At 48.1% G+C, this 20974-nt stretch overlaps 1 long non-coding RNA gene and 18 other non-coding genes across 19 annotated transcripts; 10 read left to right on the top strand and 9 right to left on the bottom strand.

The window, feature by feature from the left end:
• Positions 1-235: 235 nt before the first annotated feature.
• On the bottom strand, positions 236-318 carry trnal-cag (transfer RNA leucine (anticodon CAG)). The gene has a single exon. It is a non-coding gene; the product is annotated as a tRNA-Leu (tRNA).
• Positions 319-414: 96 nt separating this feature from the next.
• On the top strand, positions 415-488 carry trnam-cau (transfer RNA methionine (anticodon CAU)). The gene has a single exon. It is a non-coding gene; the product is annotated as a tRNA-Met (tRNA).
• A 1205-nt stretch (positions 489-1693) lies between these two features.
• Positions 1694-1776, bottom strand: trnal-cag (transfer RNA leucine (anticodon CAG)). The gene has a single exon. It is a non-coding gene; the product is annotated as a tRNA-Leu (tRNA).
• Positions 1777-1872: 96 nt separating this feature from the next.
• On the top strand, positions 1873-1946 carry trnam-cau (transfer RNA methionine (anticodon CAU)). The gene has a single exon. It is a non-coding gene; the product is annotated as a tRNA-Met (tRNA).
• Positions 1947-3151: 1205 nt separating this feature from the next.
• Positions 3152-3234, bottom strand: trnal-cag (transfer RNA leucine (anticodon CAG)). Its single transcript has one exon. It is a non-coding gene; the product is annotated as a tRNA-Leu (tRNA).
• A 96-nt stretch (positions 3235-3330) lies between these two features.
• Positions 3331-3404, top strand: trnam-cau (transfer RNA methionine (anticodon CAU)). Its single transcript has one exon. It is a non-coding gene; the product is annotated as a tRNA-Met (tRNA).
• A 1205-nt stretch (positions 3405-4609) lies between these two features.
• Positions 4610-4692, bottom strand: trnal-cag (transfer RNA leucine (anticodon CAG)). The gene has a single exon. It is a non-coding gene; the product is annotated as a tRNA-Leu (tRNA).
• Positions 4693-4788: 96 nt separating this feature from the next.
• On the top strand, positions 4789-4862 carry trnam-cau (transfer RNA methionine (anticodon CAU)). The gene has a single exon. It is a non-coding gene; the product is annotated as a tRNA-Met (tRNA).
• A 1205-nt stretch (positions 4863-6067) lies between these two features.
• trnal-cag (transfer RNA leucine (anticodon CAG)) lies at positions 6068-6150 on the bottom strand. The gene has a single exon. It is a non-coding gene; the product is annotated as a tRNA-Leu (tRNA).
• Positions 6151-6246: 96 nt separating this feature from the next.
• Positions 6247-6320, top strand: trnam-cau (transfer RNA methionine (anticodon CAU)). The gene has a single exon. It is a non-coding gene; the product is annotated as a tRNA-Met (tRNA).
• Positions 6321-7521: 1201 nt separating this feature from the next.
• trnal-cag (transfer RNA leucine (anticodon CAG)) lies at positions 7522-7604 on the bottom strand. Its single transcript has one exon. It is a non-coding gene; the product is annotated as a tRNA-Leu (tRNA).
• Positions 7605-7700: 96 nt separating this feature from the next.
• trnam-cau (transfer RNA methionine (anticodon CAU)) lies at positions 7701-7774 on the top strand. Its single transcript has one exon. It is a non-coding gene; the product is annotated as a tRNA-Met (tRNA).
• Positions 7775-14254: 6480 nt separating this feature from the next.
• LOC113077328 (uncharacterized) lies at positions 14255-15276 on the top strand. The gene is made up of 3 exons (XR_003281305.1): positions 14255-14672; positions 14915-15038; positions 15166-15276. It is a non-coding gene; the product is annotated as an uncharacterized LOC113077328 (long non-coding RNA).
• Positions 15277-16640: 1364 nt separating this feature from the next.
• trnam-cau (transfer RNA methionine (anticodon CAU)) lies at positions 16641-16714 on the top strand. Its single transcript has one exon. It is a non-coding gene; the product is annotated as a tRNA-Met (tRNA).
• A 1202-nt stretch (positions 16715-17916) lies between these two features.
• On the bottom strand, positions 17917-17999 carry trnal-cag (transfer RNA leucine (anticodon CAG)). The gene has a single exon. It is a non-coding gene; the product is annotated as a tRNA-Leu (tRNA).
• A 96-nt stretch (positions 18000-18095) lies between these two features.
• trnam-cau (transfer RNA methionine (anticodon CAU)) lies at positions 18096-18169 on the top strand. The gene has a single exon. It is a non-coding gene; the product is annotated as a tRNA-Met (tRNA).
• A 1204-nt stretch (positions 18170-19373) lies between these two features.
• trnal-cag (transfer RNA leucine (anticodon CAG)) lies at positions 19374-19457 on the bottom strand. The gene has a single exon. It is a non-coding gene; the product is annotated as a tRNA-Leu (tRNA).
• Positions 19458-19555: 98 nt separating this feature from the next.
• Positions 19556-19629, top strand: trnam-cau (transfer RNA methionine (anticodon CAU)). The gene has a single exon. It is a non-coding gene; the product is annotated as a tRNA-Met (tRNA).
• Positions 19630-20826: 1197 nt separating this feature from the next.
• On the bottom strand, positions 20827-20909 carry trnal-cag (transfer RNA leucine (anticodon CAG)). Its single transcript has one exon. It is a non-coding gene; the product is annotated as a tRNA-Leu (tRNA).
• Between the last annotated feature and the right edge of the window lie 65 nt (positions 20910-20974).

The raw sequence follows: 20974 nt of genomic DNA, 5'->3' as shown, positions 1-20974 counted from the left end.
TCTCAAGGACCTTTTCCTGGACTGTTCCCAGCTGGTGGATCGGCCTGCCTATCTCAATTCGAGCAGCGGAGGCTTTAACCCTTTTCAAAAAGTGTCTAAAAAACTCATCCTTGTCTTCAACGCCTGCCCAATTAATACTGGCATTTGCCTAATGCGTCGTTTTGTCAAAGTTAACGCCCTGCTGGCCCAACGTAGCAGAAGACTGAAGTCTCTGTCTGCAGCCAAAGGATAGGTCTGTCAGAAGTGGGATTCGAACCCACGCCTCCAGGGGAGACTGCGACCTGAACGCAGCGCCTTAGACCGCTCGGCCATCCTGACACCCTTGCCTGGCTAGAGATGGCCTGTTCGAGCCGCACCTGAAACCAGGGACCTAGAAGCTACTTTTTCTCTGTTCGGGCCCCCTTTAGCCCACGGGCCTCGTTGGCGCAGTTAGGCAGCGCGTCAGTCTCATAATCTGAAGGTCGTGAGTTCGAGCCTCACACGGGGCAGGCTGGTTCTTTTTTTCTGATAACTGAGAGAGCTTAGACCAGGGGTGTCAAACTAAATTCCTTTAGGGCCCGAGCCCTGTAGAGTGTTGTTCCAACCCTTCTCAAACACACAAGGCATGTAGTTTTCAAATGAGCCTGAAGGGCATGATTAGTTGGATCAGGTGTGTTCTATCAGGCTTGAATCTAAACTCTGCAGGTCTCCGGCCTTCCAGGGACTGAGTTTGACACCCGTGGCTTAGAAAGAAAGAGTGAGGTTCTCTGTCCCCTTTCGTGTGGGTTTCCCTGTGTCTCCTGGGGGCAAAAGGCCACAGCTCCTCTTCAGGGCAGGTGAAATGATGCTTTGTGGAAAACTGTGAGGTTCCAGGTAAATTCCCTGAATCTCATCCAGCGACATTGCGTGTAGGCCCGTGCAATCCTTTTATTTACAGTGAAGTCAAAATTCTGCATGCATGCTGGCTAATGCTACATGAAGGCAGCAATAGCATCCCTCTCATATGCATGTAACACGTGGCCACGTCCTCCTGAGGTTTTGTGAAGTTTCAAAGGCCATATTGCTGCACTGGCCCGGTCCTGAAGATTTGCCTTGTACAACGTTCGGAAGATTAGACCCTTCCGATCAGAGCAGGCCACACAACTCCTTGTCCAAGCTCTTTGTTTTCTCCAGACTGGACTACTGCTATGCTCCCTTGGCGGGTCTTCCGGCACGTACTATCAAGCCTCTGCAACTGATCCAGGATGCAGCAGCGAGACTGGTCTTCAACGAGCCAAAGAAAGCCCACGTCACACCTCTCTTCATAATTTTGCACTGGCTACCAATAGCTGTTCGCATCAGATTCAAGGTACTGATGTTTGCCTACAAGATAACCACTGGCTCTGCAGCAATATACCTAAAGTCGCTGGTGCAGACCTACGCTTGCTTTCTGCAAGTGAACGATGCCTCGTGGTGCCATCCCAAAGAGGCACAAAATCACTCTCAAGGACCTTTTCCTGGACTGTTCCCAGCTGGTGGATCGGCCTGCCTATCTCAATTCGAGCAGCGGAGGCTTTAACCCTTTTCAAAAAGTGTCTAAAAACTCATCCTTGTCTTCAACGCCTGCCCAATTAATACTGGCATTTGCCTAATGCGTCGTTTTGTCAAAGTTAACGCCCTGCTGGCCCAACGTAGCAGAAGACTGAAGTCTCTGTCTGCAGCCAAAGGATAGGTCTGTCAGAAGTGGGATTCGAACCCACGCCTCCAGGGGAGACTGCGACCTGAACGCAGCGCCTTAGACCGCTCGGCCATCCTGACACCCTTGCCTGGCTAGAGATGGCCTGTTCGAGCCGCACCTGAAACCAGGGACCTAGAAGCTACTTTTTCTCTGTTCGGGCCCCCTTTAGCCCACGGGCCTCGTTGGCGCAGTTAGGCAGCGCGTCAGTCTCATAATCTGAAGGTCGTGAGTTCGAGCCTCACACGGGGCAGGCTGGTTCTTTTTTTCTGATAACTGAGAGAGCTTAGACCAGGGGTGTCAAACTAAATTCCTTTAGGGCCCGAGCCCTGTAGAGTGTTGTTCCAACCCTTCTCAAACACACAAGGCATGTAGTTTTCAAATGAGCCTGAAGGGCATGATTAGTTGGATCAGGTGTGTTCTATCAGGCTTGAATCTAAACTCTGCAGGTCTCCGGCCTTCCAGGGACTGAGTTTGACACCCGTGGCTTAGAAAGAAAGAGTGAGGTTCTCTGTCCCCTTTCGTGTGGGTTTCCCTGTGTCTCCTGGGGGCAAAAGGCCACAGCTCCTCTTCAGGGCAGGTGAAATGATGCTTTGTGGAAAACTGTGAGGTTCCAGGTAAATTCCCTGAATCTCATCCAGCGACATTGCGTGTAGGCCCGTGCAATCCTTTTATTTACAGTGAAGTCAAAATTCTGCATGCATGCTGGCTAATGCTACATGAAGGCAGCAATAGCATCCCTCTCATATGCATGTAACACGTGGCCACGTCCTCCTGAGGTTTTGTGAAGTTTCAAAGGCCATATTGCTGCACTGGCCCGGTCCTGAAGATTTGCCTTGTACAACGTTCGGAAGATTAGACCCTTCCGATCAGAGCAGGCCACACAACTCCTTGTCCAAGCTCTTTGTTTTCTCCAGACTGGACTACTGCTATGCTCCCTTGGCGGGTCTTCCGGCACGTACTATCAAGCCTCTGCAACTGATCCAGGATGCAGCAGCGAGACTGGTCTTCAACGAGCCAAAGAAAGCCCACGTCACACCTCTCTTCATAATTTTGCACTGGCTACCAATAGCTGTTCGCATCAGATTCAAGGTACTGATGTTTGCCTACAAGATAACCACTGGCTCTGCAGCAATATACCTAAAGTCGCTGGTGCAGACCTACGCTTGCTTTCTGCAAGTGAACGATGCCTCGTGGTGCCATCCCAAAGAGGCACAAAATCACTCTCAAGGACCTTTTCCTGGACTGTTCCCAGCTGGTGGATCGGCCTGCCTATCTCAATTCGAGCAGCGGAGGCTTTAACCCTTTTCAAAAAGTGTCTAAAAACTCATCCTTGTCTTCAACGCCTGCCCAATTAATACTGGCATTTGCCTAATGCGTCGTTTTGTCAAAGTTAACGCCCTGCTGGCCCAACGTAGCAGAAGACTGAAGTCTCTGTCTGCAGCCAAAGGATAGGTCTGTCAGAAGTGGGATTCGAACCCACGCCTCCAGGGGAGACTGCGACCTGAACGCAGCGCCTTAGACCGCTCGGCCATCCTGACACCCTTGCCTGGCTAGAGATGGCCTGTTCGAGCCGCACCTGAAACCAGGGACCTAGAAGCTACTTTTTCTCTGTTCGGGCCCCCTTTAGCCCACGGGCCTCGTTGGCGCAGTTAGGCAGCGCGTCAGTCTCATAATCTGAAGGTCGTGAGTTCGAGCCTCACACGGGGCAGGCTGGTTCTTTTTTTCTGATAACTGAGAGAGCTTAGACCAGGGGTGTCAAACTAAATTCCTTTAGGGCCCGAGCCCTGTAGAGTGTTGTTCCAACCCTTCTCAAACACACAAGGCATGTAGTTTTCAAATGAGCCTGAAGGGCATGATTAGTTGGATCAGGTGTGTTCTATCAGGCTTGAATCTAAACTCTGCAGGTCTCCGGCCTTCCAGGGACTGAGTTTGACACCCGTGGCTTAGAAAGAAAGAGTGAGGTTCTCTGTCCCCTTTCGTGTGGGTTTCCCTGTGTCTCCTGGGGGCAAAAGGCCACAGCTCCTCTTCAGGGCAGGTGAAATGATGCTTTGTGGAAAACTGTGAGGTTCCAGGTAAATTCCCTGAATCTCATCCAGCGACATTGCGTGTAGGCCCGTGCAATCCTTTTATTTACAGTGAAGTCAAAATTCTGCATGCATGCTGGCTAATGCTACATGAAGGCAGCAATAGCATCCCTCTCATATGCATGTAACACGTGGCCACGTCCTCCTGAGGTTTTGTGAAGTTTCAAAGGCCATATTGCTGCACTGGCCCGGTCCTGAAGATTTGCCTTGTACAACGTTCGGAAGATTAGACCCTTCCGATCAGAGCAGGCCACACAACTCCTTGTCCAAGCTCTTTGTTTTCTCCAGACTGGACTACTGCTATGCTCCCTTGGCGGGTCTTCCGGCACGTACTATCAAGCCTCTGCAACTGATCCAGGATGCAGCAGCGAGACTGGTCTTCAACGAGCCAAAGAAAGCCCACGTCACACCTCTCTTCATAATTTTGCACTGGCTACCAATAGCTGTTCGCATCAGATTCAAGGTACTGATGTTTGCCTACAAGATAACCACTGGCTCTGCAGCAATATACCTAAAGTCGCTGGTGCAGACCTACGCTTGCTTTCTGCAAGTGAACGATGCCTCGTGGTGCCATCCCAAAGAGGCACAAAATCACTCTCAAGGACCTTTTCCTGGACTGTTCCCAGCTGGTGGATCGGCCTGCCTATCTCAATTCGAGCAGCGGAGGCTTTAACCCTTTTCAAAAAGTGTCTAAAAACTCATCCTTGTCTTCAACGCCTGCCCAATTAATACTGGCATTTGCCTAATGCGTCGTTTTGTCAAAGTTAACGCCCTGCTGGCCCAACGTAGCAGAAGACTGAAGTCTCTGTCTGCAGCCAAAGGATAGGTCTGTCAGAAGTGGGATTCGAACCCACGCCTCCAGGGGAGACTGCGACCTGAACGCAGCGCCTTAGACCGCTCGGCCATCCTGACACCCTTGCCTGGCTAGAGATGGCCTGTTCGAGCCGCACCTGAAACCAGGGACCTAGAAGCTACTTTTTCTCTGTTCGGGCCCCCTTTAGCCCACGGGCCTCGTTGGCGCAGTTAGGCAGCGCGTCAGTCTCATAATCTGAAGGTCGTGAGTTCGAGCCTCACACGGGGCAGGCTGGTTCTTTTTTTCTGATAACTGAGAGAGCTTAGACCAGGGGTGTCAAACTAAATTCCTTTAGGGCCCGAGCCCTGTAGAGTGTTGTTCCAACCCTTCTCAAACACACAAGGCATGTAGTTTTCAAATGAGCCTGAAGGGCATGATTAGTTGGATCAGGTGTGTTCTATCAGGCTTGAATCTAAACTCTGCAGGTCTCCGGCCTTCCAGGGACTGAGTTTGACACCCGTGGCTTAGAAAGAAAGAGTGAGGTTCTCTGTCCCCTTTCGTGTGGGTTTCCCTGTGTCTCCTGGGGGCAAAAGGCCACAGCTCCTCTTCAGGGCAGGTGAAATGATGCTTTGTGGAAAACTGTGAGGTTCCAGGTAAATTCCCTGAATCTCATCCAGCGACATTGCGTGTAGGCCCGTGCAATCCTTTTATTTACAGTGAAGTCAAAATTCTGCATGCATGCTGGCTAATGCTACATGAAGGCAGCAATAGCATCCCTCTCATATGCATGTAACACGTGGCCACGTCCTCCTGAGGTTTTGTGAAGTTTCAAAGGCCATATTGCTGCACTGGCCCGGTCCTGAAGATTTGCCTTGTACAACGTTCGGAAGATTAGACCCTTCCGATCAGAGCAGGCCACACAACTCCTTGTCCAAGCTCTTTGTTTTCTCCAGACTGGACTACTGCTATGCTCCCTTGGCGGGTCTTCCGGCACGTACTATCAAGCCTCTGCAACTGATCCAGGATGCAGCAGCGAGACTGGTCTTCAACGAGCCAAAGAAAGCCCACGTCACACCTCTCTTCATAATTTTGCACTGGCTACCAATAGCTGTTCGCATCAGATTCAAGGTACTGATGTTTGCCTACAAGATAACCACTGGCTCTGCAGCAATATACCTAAAGTCGCTGGTGCAGACCTACGCTTGCTTTCTGCAAGTGAACGATGCCTCGTGGTGCCATCCCAAAGAGGCACAAAATCACTCTCAAGGACCTTTTCCTGGACTGTTCCCAGCTGGTGGATCGGCCTGCCTATCTCAATTCGAGCAGCGGAGGCTTTAACCCTTTTCAAAAAGTGTCTAAAAACTCATCCTTGTCTTCAACGCCTGCCCAATTAATACTGGCATTTGCCTAATGCGTCGTTTTGTCAAAGTTAACGCCCTGCTGGCCCAACGTAGCAGAAGACTGAAGTCTCTGTCTGCAGCCAAAGGATAGGTCTGTCAGAAGTGGGATTCGAACCCACGCCTCCAGGGGAGACTGCGACCTGAACGCAGCGCCTTAGACCGCTCGGCCATCCTGACACCCTTGCCTGGCTAGAGATGGCCTGTTCGAGCCGCACCTGAAACCAGGGACCTAGAAGCTACTTTTTCTCTGTTCGGGCCCCCTTTAGCCCACGGGCCTCGTTGGCGCAGTTAGGCAGCGCGTCAGTCTCATAATCTGAAGGTCGTGAGTTCGAGCCTCACACGGGGCAGGCTGGTTCTTTTTTTCTGATAACTGAGAGAGCTTAGACCAGGGGTGTCAAACTAAATTCCTTTAGGGCCCGAGCCCTGTAGAGTGTTGTTCCAACCCTTCTCAAACACACAAGGCATGTAGTTTTCAAATGAGCCTGAAGGGCATGATTAGTTGGATCAGGTGTGTTCTATCAGGCTTGAATCTAAACTCTGCAGGTCTCCGGCCTTCCGGGACTGAGTTTGACACCCGTGGCTTAGAAAGAAGAGTGAGGTTCTCTGTCCCCTTTCGTGTGGGTTTCCCTGTGTCTCCTGGGGGCAAAAGGCCACAGCTCCTCTTCAGGGCAGGTGAAATGATGCTTTGTGGAAAACTGTGAGGTTCCAGGTAAATTCCCTGAATCTCATCCAGCGACATTGCGTGTAGGCCCGTGCAATCCTTTTATTTACAGTGAAGTCAAAATTCTGCATGCAATGCTGGCTAATGCTACACGAAGGCAGCAATAGCATCCCTCTCATATTCATGTAACACGTGGCCACGTCCTCCTGAGGTTTTGTGAAGTTTCAAAGGCCATATTGCTGCACTGGCCCGGTCCTGAAGATTTGCCTTGTACAACGTTCGGAAGATTAGACCCTTCCGATCAGAGCAGGCCACACAACTCCTTGTCCAAGCTCTTTGTTTCTCCAGACCGGACTACTGTTACGCTCCCTTGGCGGGTCTTCCGGCACGTACTATCAAGCCTCTGCAACTGATCCAGGATGCAGCAGCGAGAGTGGTCTTCAACGAGCCAAAGAAAGCCCACGTCACACCTCTCTTCATAATTTGCACTGGCTACCAATAGCTGTTCGCATCAGATTCAAGGTACTGATGTTTGCCTACAAGATAACCACTGGCTCTGCAGCAACATACCTAAAGTCGCTGGTTCAGAACTATGCTTGCTTTCTGCAAGTGAACGATGCCTCGTGGTGCCATCCCAAAGAGGCACAAAATCACTCTCAAGGACCTTTTCCTGGACTGTTCCCAGCTGGTGGATCTGCTTGCCTATCTCAATTCGAGCAGCGGAGGCTTTAACCATTTTCAAAAAGTGTCTAAAAACTCATCCTTGCCTTCAACGCCTGCCCAATTAATACTAGCATCTGCCTAATGCGTTGTTTGTCAAAGTTAACGCCCTGCTGGCCCAACGTAGCAGAAGACTGAAGTCTCTGTCTGCAGCCAAAGGATAGGTCTGTCAGAAGTGGGATTCGAACCCACGCCTCCAGGGGAGACTGCGACCTGAACGCAGCGCCTTAGACCGCTCGGCCATCCTGACACCCTTGCCTGGCTAGAGATGGCCCTGTTCGAGCCGCACCTGAAACAGGGACCTAGAAGCTACTTTATCTCTGTTCGGGCCCCCTCTAGCCCACGGGCCTCGTTGGCGCAGTTAGGCAGCGCGTCAGTCTCATAATCTGAAGGTCGTGAGTTCGAGCCTCACACGGGGCAGGCTGGTTCTTTTTTTCTGATAACTGAGAGAGCTTAGACCAGGGGTGTCAAACTAAATTCCTTTAGGGCCCGAGCCCTGTAGAGTGTTGTTCCAACCCTTCTCAAAACACAAGGCAGTGTAGTTTTCAAATGAGCCTGAAGGGCATGATTAGTTGGATCAGGTGTGTTCTATCAGGCTTGAATCTAAACTCTGCAGGTCTCCGGCCTTCCAGGGACTGAGTTGACACCCGTGGCTTAGAAAGAAAGAGTGAGGTTCTCTGTCCCCTTTCGTGTGGGTTTCCCTGTGTCTCCTGGGGGCAAAAGGCCACAGCTCCTCTTCAGGGCAGGTGAAAATGATGCTTTGTGGAAAACTGTGAGGTTCCAGGTAAATTCCCTGAATCTCATCCAGCGACATTGCGTGTAGGCCCGTGCAATCCTTTTATTTACAGTGAAGTCAAAATTCTGCATGCATGCTGGCTAATGCTATATGAAGGCAGCAATAGCATCCCTCTCATATTCATGTAACACGTGGCCACGTCCTCCTGAGGTTTTGTGAAGTTTCAAAGGCCATATTGCTGCACTGGCCCGGTCCTGAAGATTTGCCTTGTACAACGTTCGGAAGATTAGACCCTTCCGATCAGAGCAGGCCACACAACTCCTTGTCCAAGCTCTTTGTTTTCTCCACACGGACTACTGCTTACGCTCCCTTGGCGGGTCTTCCGGCACGTACTATCAAGCCTCTGCAACTGATCCAGGATGCAGCAGCGAGAGTGGTCTTCAACGAGCCAAAGAAAGCCCACGTCACACCTCTCTTCATAATTTTGCACTGGCTACCAATAGCTGTTCGCATCAGATTCAAGGTACTGATGTTTGCCTACAAGATAACCACTGGCTCTGCAGGCAACATACCTAAAGTCGCTGGTTCAGAACTATGCTGCTTTCTGCAAGTGAACGATGCCTCGTGGTGCCATCCCAAAGAGGCACAAAATTCACTCTCAAGGACCTTTTCCTGGACTGTTCCCAGCTGGTGGATCGGCCTGCCTATCTCAATTCGAGCAGCGGAGGCTTTAACCATTTTCAAAAAGTGTCTAAAAAACTCATCCTTGTCTTCAACGCCTGCCCAATTAATACTGGCATTTGCCTAATGCGTTGTTTTGTCAAAGTTAACGCCCTGCTGGCCCAACGTGGCAGAAGACTGAAGTCTCTGTCTGCAGCCAAAGGATAGGTCTGTCAGAAGTGGGATTCGAACTCCACGCCTCCAGGGACCTAGAAGCTACTTTTTCTCTGTTCGGGCCCCCTTTAGCCACGGGCCCTCGTTGGCGCAGTTAGGCAGCGCGTCAGTCTCATAATCTAAAGGTCGTGAGTTCGAGCCTCACAAGGGCAGGCTGGTTCTTTTTTTCTGATAACTGAGAGAGCTTAGACCAGGGGTGTCAAACTAAATTCCTTTAGGGCCCGAGCCCTGTAGAGTGTTGTTCCAACCCTTCTCAAACACACAAGGCATGTAGTTTTCAAATGAGCCTGAAGGGCATGATTAGTTGGATCAGGTGGTTCTATCAGGCTTGAATCTAAACTCTGCAGGTTCTCCGGCCTTCCAGGACTGAGTTTGACACCCGTGGCTTAGAAAGAAAGAGTGAGGTTCTCTGTCCCCTTTCGTGTGGGTTTCCCTGTGTCTCCTGGGGGCAAAAGGGCCACAGCTCCTCTTCAGGGCAGGTGAAATGATGCTTTGTGGAAAACTGTGAGGTTCCAGGTAAATTCCCTGAATCTCATCCAGCGACATTGCGTGTAGGCCCGTGCAATCCTTTTATTTACAGTGAAGTCAAAATTCTGCATGCATGCTGGCTAATGCTATGTGAAGGCAGCAATAGCATCCCTCTCATATTCATGTAACACGTGGCCACGTCCTCCTGAGGTTTTGTGAAGTTTCAAAGGCCATATTGCTGCACTGGCCCGGTCCTGAAGATTTGCCTTGTACAACGTTCGGAAGATTAGACCCTTCCGATCAGAGCAGGCCACACAACTCCTTGTCCAAGCTCTTTGTTTTCTCCAGACTGGACTACTGCTATGCTCCCTTGGCGGGTCTTCCGGCACGTACTATCAAGCCTCTGCAACTGATCCAGGATGCAGCAGCGAGACTGGTCTTCAACGAGCCAAAGAAAGCCCACGTCACACCTCTCTTCATAATTTTGCACTGGCTACCAATAGCTGTTCGCATCAGATTCAAGGTACTGATGTTTGCCTACAAGATAACCACTGGCTCTGCAGCAATATACCTAAAGTCGCTGGTGCAGACCTACGCTTGCTTTCTGCAAGTGAACGATGCCTCGTGGTGCCATCCCAAAGAGGCACAAAAATCACTCTCAAGGACCTTTTCCTGGACTGTTCCCAGCTGGTGGATCGGCCTGCCTATCTCAATTCGAGCAGCGGAGGCTTTAACCCTTTTCAAAAAGTGTCTAAAAAACTCATCCTTGTCTTCAACGCCTGCCCAATTAATACTGGCATTTGCCTAATGCGTCGTTTTGTCAAAGTTAACGCCCTGCTGGCCCAACGTAGCAGAAGACTGAAGTCTCTGTCTGCAGCCAAAGGATAGGTCTGTCAGAAGTGGGATTCGAACCCACGCCTCCAGGGACCTAGAAGCTACTTTTTCTCTGTTCGGGCCCCCTTTAGCCCACGGGCCTCGTTGGCGCAGTTAGGCAGCGCGTCAGTCTCATAATCTGAAGGTCGTGAGTTCGAGCCTCACAATGGGCAGGCTGGTTCTTTTTTTCTGATAACTGAGAGAGCTTAGACCAGGGGTGTCAAACTAAATTCCTTTAGGGCCCGAGCCCTGTAGAGTGTTGTTCCAACCCTTCTCAAACACACAAGGCATGTAGTTTTCAAATGAGCCTGAAGGGCATGATTAGTTGGATCAGGTGTGTTCTATCAGGCTTGAATCTAAACTCTGCAGGTCTCCGGCCTTCCAGGGACTGAGTTTGACACCCGTGGCTTAGAAAGAAAGAGTGAGGTTCTCTGTCCCCTTTCGTGTGGGTTTCCCTGTGTCTCCTGGGGGCAAAAGGCCACAGCTCCTCTTCAGGGCAGGTGAAATGATGCTTTGTGGAAAACTGTGAGGTTCCAGGTAAATTCCCTGAATCTCATCCAGCGACATTGCGTGTAGGCCCGTGCAATCCTTTTATTTACAGTGAAGTCAAAATTCTGCATGCATGCTGGCTAATGCTACATGAAGGCAGCAATAGCATCCCTCTCATATTCATGTAACACGTGGCCACGTCCTCCTGAGGTTTTGTGAAGTTTCAAAGGCCATATTGCTGCACTGGCCCGGTCCTGAAGATTTGCCTTGTACAACGTTCGGAAGATTAGACCCTTCCGATCAGAGCAGGCCACACAACTCCTTGTCCAAGCTCTTTGTTTTCTCCAGACTGGACTACTGCTATGCTCCCTTGGCGGGTCTTCCGGCACGTACTATCAAGCCTCTGCAACTGATCCAGGATGCAGCAGCGAGACTGGTCTTCAACGAGCCAAAGAAAGCCCACGTCACACCTCTCTTCATAATTTTGCACTGGCTACCAATAGCTGTTCGCATCCGATTCAAGGTACTGATGTTTGCCTACAAGATAACCACTGGCTCTGCAGCAATATACCTAAAGTCGCTGGTGCAGACCTACGCTTGCTTTCTGCAAGTGAACGATGCCTCGTGGTGCCATCCCAAAGAGGCACAAAATCACTCTCAAGGACCTTTTCCTGGACTGTTCCCAGCTGGTGGATCGGCCTGCCTATCTCAATTCGAGCAGCGGAGGCTTTAACCCTTTTCAAAAAGTGTCTAAAAACTCATCCTTGTCTTCAACGCCTGCCCAATTAATACTGGCATTTGCCTAATGCGTCGTTTTGTCAAAGTTAACGCCCTGCTGGCCCAACGTAGCAGAAGACTGAAGTCTCTGTCTGCAGCCAAAGGATAGGTCTGTCAGAAGTGGGATTCGAACCCACGCCTCCAGGGACCTAGAAGCTACTTTTTCTCTGTTCGGGCCCCCTTTAGCCCACGGGCCTCGTTGGCGCAGTTAGGCAGCGCGTCAGTCTCATAATCTGAAGGTCGTGAGTTCGAGCCTCACAATGGGCAGGCTGGTTCTTTTTTTCTGATAACTGAGAGAGCTTAGACCAGGGGTGTCAAACTAAATTCCTTTAGGGCCCGAGCCCTGTAGAGTGTTGTTCCAACCCTTCTCAAACACACAAGGCATGTAGTTTTCAAATGAGCCTGAAGGGCATGATTAGTTGGATCAGGTGTGTTCTATCAGGCTTGAATCTAAACTCTGCAGGTCTCCGGCCTTCCAGGGACTGAGTTTGACACCCGTGGCTTAGAAAGAAAGAGTGAGGTTCTCTGTCCCCTTTCGTGTGGGTTTCCCTGTGTCTCCTGGGGGCAAAAGGCCACAGCTCCTCTTCAGGGCAGGTGAAATGATGCTTTGTGGAAAACTGTGAGGTTCCAGGTAAATTCCCTGAATCTCATCCAGCGACATTGCGTGTAGGCCCGTGCAATCCTTTTATTTACAGTGAAGTCAAAATTCTGCATGCATGCTGGCTAATGCTACATGAAGGCAGCAATAGCATCCCTCTCATATTCATGTAACACGTGGCCACGTCCTCCTGAGGTTTTGTGAAGTTTCAAAGGCCATATTGCTGCACTGGCCCGGTCCTGAAGATTTGCCTTGTACAACGTTCGGAAGATTAGACCCTTCCGATCAGAGCAGGCCACACAACTCCTTGTCCAAGCTCTTTGTTTTCTCCAGACTGGACTACTGCTATGCTCCCTTGGCGGGTCTTCCGGCACGTACTATCAAGCCTCTGCAACTGATCCAGGATGCAGCAGCGAGACTGGTCTTCAACGAGCCAAAGAAAGCCCACGTCACACCTCTCTTCATAATTTTGCACTGGCTACCAATAGCTGTTCGCATCCGATTCAAGGTACTGATGTTTGCCTACAAGATAACCACTGGCTCTGCAGCAATATACCTAAAGTCGCTGGTGCAGACCTACGCTTGCTTTCTGCAAGTGAACGATGCCTCGTGGTGCCATCCCAAAGAGGCACAAAATCACTCTCAAGGACCTTTTCCTGGACTGTTCCCAGCTGGTGGATCGGCCTGCCTATCTCAATTCGAGCAGCGGAGGCTTTAACCCTTTTCAAAAAGTGTCTAAAAACTCATCCTTGTCTTCAACGCCTGCCCAATTAATACTGGCATTTGCCTAATGCGTCGTTTTGTCAAAGTTAACGCCCTGCTGGCCCAACGTAGCAGAAGACTGAAGTCTCTGTCTGCAGCCAAAGGATAGGTCTGTCAGAAGTGGGATTCGAACCCACGCCTCCAGGGGAGACTGCGACCTGAGCGCTAGCTGACGAAGGATAGTCCGACATAATTTCAGAAATGTTGAGCAATGTCGAACTGCGCAGCCAATCGCATCGAAGCACTAAGACATTTGGACCAATCGCGTCGAAGCGCCTTAACATTTCCAGCCAATCAAAAAGCGCAATTTATAACATTATCTTGACATTCGTGACATTTGACCAATCAGAGAGCAGGGGGATTTCGACGGCACGTTTCCGCGTCTCACCGCTAGGTGGAGGGGTCAGCGCTTCTAGTCAGGTGTCAATCAAGTTGCCGAACCGTGCCGAAGGTGTACTAAAGAATGACATCATCCTCAGGGGGCGTGTCAGAGGTAAAAAAGGTTAATTACTCAAGTTTGTGACCTATGACAAGGGTCATTGTCGCGTAGTTCGACATAAAAAGTGGTACGAGATTTGTCAATGGGTGAGTGTTTGTTACCTTTGCATTATAGATGTATAAAATAAATAAATAATCGTAATCGAACATTATTAGTATCTTGGTTTAGTGTATTTGCATAAGAGAACAACACATCAGGCTTCAGAACAAACATTTACCTGGTCCCATTCATTTGAACGATGTAATGTGATGGTTGTGTTATGTTATGGCTTTCAACAGGGCAAACCAGAGTGTGTAATAATTGTTTATAGACATTTATGTAATGTTGCAGGTATTTTAAGAAATGTTCCTGTCTTGTATCTTTCTCCTCTAAATAGAGATACCAGTTGTAACATTATATATAAGATAAATGGGACTTGTGTCCTAGAAATGAATGAATGAATGAATAAATATATGAATTTAATGAAGTATTTTATGCTCTCTTAAGGGACTCACTTGTATTGTGCATTATATTTGTTATAATGCTTACAGATAGAGAAATGTCAGATGCTGTCTCGTGGCCAAAAAACCTTGCTTGGAGGTGTGCTGAAATGCATGTTTTTTATTAGTATCATTAGTATATTTACTGAAAAGGTTTCTTTCTGAATTATGTATTAAGGGTTTTTTTTTTTTTTTTTTTTTTTTTTTTTTTTTTTTTTTCGTCTTAAGCTTCTACTGGACCAGCACAAAGGGTGGTGGAAGAACCTCATGATGCTGAAACAGCAAAGAAGGCCATGGAGCAGAGTCAGCCTGACCCCAAGCCTCATCCCATGCCCCTGCCCCGGCCCCAGCCTACTGCACCTGTGGAAGCAAGAGTTGCAACACAATTTTCAATGGTAAGAATTACTATTTAACTTTTTTAATAATACCACTTAAGAATGTGCTCAATTAAAATTCAAGAAAGTTCAGAACGTAAGATGAAGAAAAAAAGAAAAAGCAAGAATGCTATGAGATGCTGGCTGAGACCTACTAATTGTCACCCCTCTTGTACAGTGGGGGCACCTGTTGTCTGCTGAATGGTCAGTTTGAATATCTCAGATTTGGTTTAAGTCACATGGTCAAGGATAAATGTAGAATGTAACCTGTTTGCTTTCTCTCTTGAGACTAGACTCATGTCCCTCATGGCATCCCTCTCAATACTTCTCATGTGTTAAAGCTACATTATCTTTCTTTCTCAATCTCAGGTAACATACCACATAGATGCTGGCTATCATTAACTGTACACATTAACAATTATTCCATCATGCAAATACTTTGTAGTAATTTCAGGAGTCAATACTGCTAATAAATATGGATGACACTTCTATTCAGAAAGAAATGTTTTTAAAAACCTGCATTTACTTAAAATAGTAATATTAATATAAATCGTAATTCTTGCTATTATAACACATTCTGTCTTCTCACATTTTTGATTTACCAAACCAAGATTTACTGGCTCTCACATTGCTGCAGCAAAGCCAAATCTTAGTGTGGTCAGGAGACCTTCTCAGGTTGAAGACCAACCCAGCGCAGCAGTGTCTTGTGCCTCTATACCAAGCAGTACTGTCTCTGTAAGTAATGGCATAATGTATAAAGTATTCTATAAAGGCACTTTTCACGTTCCATTCTGTACGAATTATTAAACTTGTTCAATTTTTCTTTTAATACCAGAAAACCATATTTTTGTCGATGTTTCAGGGTGTGCCAGTGTTCCAGGGTCTACAAATGGTTCAAAGACTGTCAGCGGTCCATAGGATGCCACTGTTACAGCCTATTTTGCAGAGCACCAATTCACAACCAGCTCCACAAACAATGCCCAAGAGACCCTACAAGGCAAACACTTGCAGGAAGTGTGGAAAATTCAAAACCAGTGCAACGGACATAGCCAGTACAGGGGCAAGGTGTATATACTGTCCACAGACTGAGAACATTACAAAAGAAAAGTGGTTAGAGTAAATCCGGAGAACCTTCTCCCAAATAATGTATACACTATATATTTTTATTTATTGTTGTGTGTATATAGTTGTTTAAATATAGTTCACTATTGTTAATATTTGTGTCTAACATTATTTTATTTAACTTGCTTTTTTAATCCTATTTAACTTTTACTTTTACCTTTTTAATTTATTGTTTGAAAACTTCATTTAATATTCATTACTTTTCTATTAGCATAATTGTAAAATAAATAAAAAAACAAATTGAGAAATGTGTTTTGATTTCTACATTTATTTTCCTTTTATTTCCCTTTTAAATTTTTTTTTTTGAAAACTTATATAAATTTAATTTGTTTAATATTCATTACTGTTATGTTGGCATAATTGTAAAAAAAAAAAAAAGAGAATGATTGCTTTTTTATTTGTACTTTAGTAAACATTTCATCAGTACACTGCAACAATAGAACGTATTCCTATAAAAAGATAATTTGCACTTTGTCATTTGTCACAGACATTTTTAAGCATAATAATGACTATTTTTGCATCCTTTTTAATTAAAAATGACAGATTTAAAGGTGTCTTGAATGAATGTAACCTTAAAAAAAATCTGATTTAATATCAATAAAATCACAACTAATAACATGCTTAAATAAATATGAATACAACTACACATAATAACATGCTTAATAACAAAAATAATACAACAACTACTAAATAACTAATAATAACAAAACACATTTCCATTGGTGTATTAAAATGTAATAAAAAAATATCAAACAAGCACATAAATACATTTAATTAACCTTGAAACTTCATTTAATTAAAGCAATTAACAATAAAACAAAAAGTTGTCTTTAGCTGGATTCGAACCCGCGTCGAGGGGAGCACCTGCAATAGAAAACAGTGTAATATAAATGCGCGAATTTACCGCAAGAAGAAACCGGAAGATGTATCACTGCGCGCATGCTAAGGAAGATCCGTCTTTGAACATCAAATTTCACCCTTTCTTTTCTTCATTTTTTATTTCTCTTCTTCCCCTTCTCTTTTTCTTCCTTCCCTCTTTTCTTCCCTTCTTCCCCGTCTTTGACGGACTATTGTTCCCCAGCTTGAGCGCAGCGCCTTAGACCGCTCGGCCATCCTGACACCCTTGCCTGGCTAGAGATGGCCTGTTCGAGCCGCACCTGAAACCAGGGACCTAGAAGCTACTTTTTCTCTGTTCGGGCCCCCTTTAGCCCACGGGCCTCGTTGGCGCAGTTAGGCAGCGCGTCAGTCTCATAATCTGAAGGTCGTGAGTTCGAGCCTCACACGGGGCTGGCTGGTTCTTTTTTTCTGATAACTGAGAGAGCTTAGACCAGGTGTGTCAAACTAAATTCCTTTAGGGCCCGAGCCCTGTAGAGTGTTGTTCCAACCCTTCTCAAACACACAAGGCATGTAGTTTTCAAATGAGCCTGAAGGGCATGATTAGTTGGATCAGGTGTGTTCTATCAGGCTTGAATCTAAACTCTGCAGGTCTCCGGCCTTCCAGGGACTGAGTTTGACACCCGTGGCTTAGAAAGAAAGAGTGAGGTTCTCTGTCCCCTTTCGTGTGGGTTTCCCTGTGTCTCCTGGGGGCAAAAGGCCACAGCTCCTCTTCAGGGCAGGTGAAATGATGCTTGGTGGAAAACTGTGAGGTTCCAGGTAAATTCCCTGAATCTCATCCAGCGACATTGCGTGTAGGCCCGTGCAATCCTTTTATTTACAGTGAAGTCAAAATTCTGCATGCATGCTGGCTAATGCTACATGAAGGCAGCAATAGCATCCCTCTCATATTCATGTAACACGTGGCCACGTCCTCCTGAGGTTTTGTGAAGTTTCAAAGGCCATATTGCTGCACTGGCCCGGTCCTGAAGATTTGCCTTGTACAACGTTCGGAAGATTAGACCCTTCCGATCAGAGCAGGCCACACAACTCCTTGTCAAAGATCTTTGTTTTCTCCAGACGGACTACTGCTATGCTCCCTTGGCGGGTCTTCCGGCACGTACTATCAAGCCTCTGCAACTGATCCAGGATGCAGCAGCGAGACTGGTCTTCAACGAGCCAAAGAAAGCCCACGTCACACCTCTCTTCATAATTTTGCACTGGCTACCAATAGCTGTTCGCATCAGATTCAAGGTACTGATGTTTGCCTACAAGATAACCACTGGCTCTGCAGCAATATACTAAAGTCGCTGGTGCAGACCTACGCTTGCTTTCTGCAAGTGAACGATGCCTCGTGGTGCCATCCCAAAGAGGCACAAAATCACTCTCAAGGACCTTTTCCTGGACTGTTCCCAGCTGGTGGATCGGCCTGCCTATCTCAATTCGAGCAGCGGAGGCTTTAACCCTTTTCAAAAGTGTCTAAAAACTCATCCTTGTCTTCAACGCCTGCCCAATTAATACTGGCATTTGCCTAATGCGTCGTTTTGTCAAAGTTAACGCCCTGCTGGCCCAACGTAGCAGAAGACTGAAGTCTCTGTCTGCAGCCAAAGGATAGGTCTGTCAGAAGTGGGATTCGAACCCACGCCTCCAGGGGAGACTGCGACCTGAACGCAGCGCCTTAGACCGCTCGGCCATCCTGACACCCTTGCCTGGCTAGAGATGGCCTGTTCGAGCCGCACCTGAAACCAGGGACCTAGAAGCTACTTTTTCTCTGTTCGGGCCCCCTTTAGCCCACGGGCCTCGTTGGCGCAGTTAGGCAGCGCGTCAGTCTCATAATCTGAAGGTCGTGAGTTCGAGCCTCACACGGGGCAGGCTGGTTCTTTTTTCTGATAACTGAGAGAGCTTAGACCAGGGGTGTCAAACTAAATTCCTTTAGGGCCCGAGCCCTGTAGAGTGTTGTTCCAACCCTTCTCAAACACACAAGGCATGTAGTTTCAAATGAGCCTGAAGGGCATGATTAGTTGGATCAGGTGTGTTCTATCAGGCTTGAATCTAAACTCTGCAGGTCTCCGGCCTTCCAGGGACTGAGTTTGACACCCGTGGCTTAGAAAGAAAGAGTGAGGTTCTCTGTCCCCTTTCGTGTGGGTTTCCCTGTGTCTCCTGGGGGCAAAAGGCCACAGCTCCTCTTCAGGGCAGGTGAAATGATGCTTTGTGGAAAACTGTGAGGTTCCAGGTAAATTCCCTGAATCTCATCCAGCGACATTGCGTGTAGGCCCGTGCAATCCTTTTATTTACAGTGAAGTCAAAATTCTGCATGCATGCTGGCTAATGCTACATGAAGGCAGCAATAGCATCCCTCTCATATTCATGTAACACGTGGCCATGTCCTCCTGAGGTTTTGTGAAGTTTCAAAGGCCATATTGCTGCACTGGCCCGGTCCTGAAGATTTGCCTTGTACAACGTTCGGAAGATTAGACCCTTCCGATCAGAGCAGGCCACACAACTCCTTGTCCAAGCTCTTTGTTTTCTCCAGACTGGACTACTGCTATGCTCCCTTGGCGGGTCTTCCGGCACGTACTATCAAAGCCTCTGCAACTGATCCAGGATGCAGCAGCGAGACTGGTCTTCAACGAGCCAAAGAAAGCCCACGTCACACCTCTCTTCATAATTTTTGCACTGGCTACCAATAGCTGTTCGCATCCGATTCAAGGTACTGATGTTTGCCTACAAGATAACCACTGGCTCTGCAGCAATATACCTAAAGTCGCTGGGTGCAGACCTACGCTTGCTTTCTGCAGTGAACGATGCCTCGTGGTGCCATCCCAAAGAGGCACAAAATCACTCTCAAGGACCTTTTCCTGGACTGTTCCCAGCTGGTGGATCGGCCTGCCTATCTCAATTCGAGCAGCGGAGGCTTTACCCTTTTTCAAAAAGTGTCTAAAACTCATCCTTGTCTTCAACGCCTGCCCAATTAATACTGGCATTTGCCTAATGCGTCGTTTTGTCAAAGTTAACGCCGCTGCTGCCCAACGTAGCAGAAGACTGAAGTCTCTGTCTGCAGCCAAAGGATAGGTCTGTCAGAAGTGGGATTCGAACCCACACCTCCAGGGGAGACTGCGACCTGAACGCAGCGCCTTAGACCGCTCGGCCATCCCTGACACCCCCCTTGCCTGGCTAGAGATGGCCTGTTCGAGCCGCACCTGAAACCAGGGACCTAGAAGCTACTTTCTCTGTTCGGGCCCCCTTTAGCACCACGGGCCTCGTTGGCGCAGTTAGGCAGCGCGTCAGTCTCATAATCTGAAGGTCGTGAGTTCGAGCCTCACACGGGGCAGGCTGGTTCTTTTTTTCTGATAACTGAGAGAGCTTAGACCAGGGTGTCAAACTAAATTCCTTTAGGGCCCGAGCCCTGTAGAGTGTTGTTCCAACCCTTCTCAAACACACAAGGCATGTAGTTTTCAAATGAGCCTGAAGGCATGATTAGTGTGATCAGGTGTGTTCTATCAGGCTTGAATCTAAACTCTGCAGGTCTCCGCTTCCAGGGACTGAGTTTGCACCCGTGGCTTAGAAAGAAAAGAGTGAGGTTCTCTGTCCCCTTCGTGTGGGTTTCCCTGTGTCTCCTGGGGCAAATAGGCCACAGCTCCTCTTCAGGGCAGGTGAAATGATGCTTTGTGGAAACTGTGAGGTTCCAGGTAAATTCCCTGAATCTCATCCAGCGACATTGCGTGTAGGCCCGTGCAATCCTTTTATTTACAGTGAAGTCAAAATTCTGCATGCATGCTGGCTAATGCTACATGAAGGCAGCAATAGCATCCCTCTCATATCATGTAACACGTGGCCACGTCCTCCTGAGGTTTTGTGAAGTTTCAAAGGCCATATTGCTGCACTGGCCCGGTCCTGAAGATTTGCCTTGTACAACGTTCGGAAGATTAGACCCTTCCGATCAGAGCAGGCCACACAACTCCTTGTCCAAGCTCTTTGTTTTCTCCAGACTGGACTACTGCTATGCTCCCTTGGCGGGTCTTCCGGCACGTACTATCAAGCCTCTGCAACTGATCCAGGATGCAGCAGCGAGACTGGTCTTCAACGAGCCAAAGAAAGCCCACGTCACACCTCTCTTCATAATTTTGCACTGGCTACCAATAGCTGTTCGCATCAGATTCAAGGTACTGATGTTTGCCTACAAGATAACCACTGGCTCTGCAGCAATATACCTAAAGTCGCTGGTGCAGACCTACGCTTGCTTTCTGCAAGTGAACGATGCCTCGTGGTGCCATCCCAAAGAGGCACAAAATCACTCTCAAGGACCTTTTCCTGGACTGTTCCCAGCTGGTGGATCGGCCTGCCTATCTCAATTCGAGCAGCGGAGGCTTTAACCCTTTTCAAAAAGTGTCTAAAAACTCATCCTTGTCTTCAACGCCTGCCCAATTAATACTGCATTTGCCTAATGCGTCGTTTTGTCAAAGTTAACGCCCTGCTGGCCCAACGTAGCAGAAGACTGAAGTCTCTGTCTGCAGCCAAAGGATAGGTCTGTCAGAAAGTGGGATTCGAACCCACGCCTCCAGGGGAGACTGCGACCTGAACGCAGCGCTTAGACCGCTCGGCCATCCTGACACCTTGCCTGGCTAGAGATGGCCTGTTCGAGCCGACTGAAACCAGGGACCTAGAAGCTACTTTTT

The sequence above is a fragment of the Carassius auratus genome, unplaced genomic scaffold, assembly GCF_003368295.1.
Source record: "Carassius auratus strain Wakin unplaced genomic scaffold, ASM336829v1 scaf_tig00022297, whole genome shotgun sequence".
NCBI classification, from domain to species: domain Eukaryota; kingdom Metazoa; phylum Chordata; class Actinopteri; order Cypriniformes; family Cyprinidae; genus Carassius; species Carassius auratus.
This window is presented reverse-complemented; position numbering and strand designations above follow the sequence as displayed.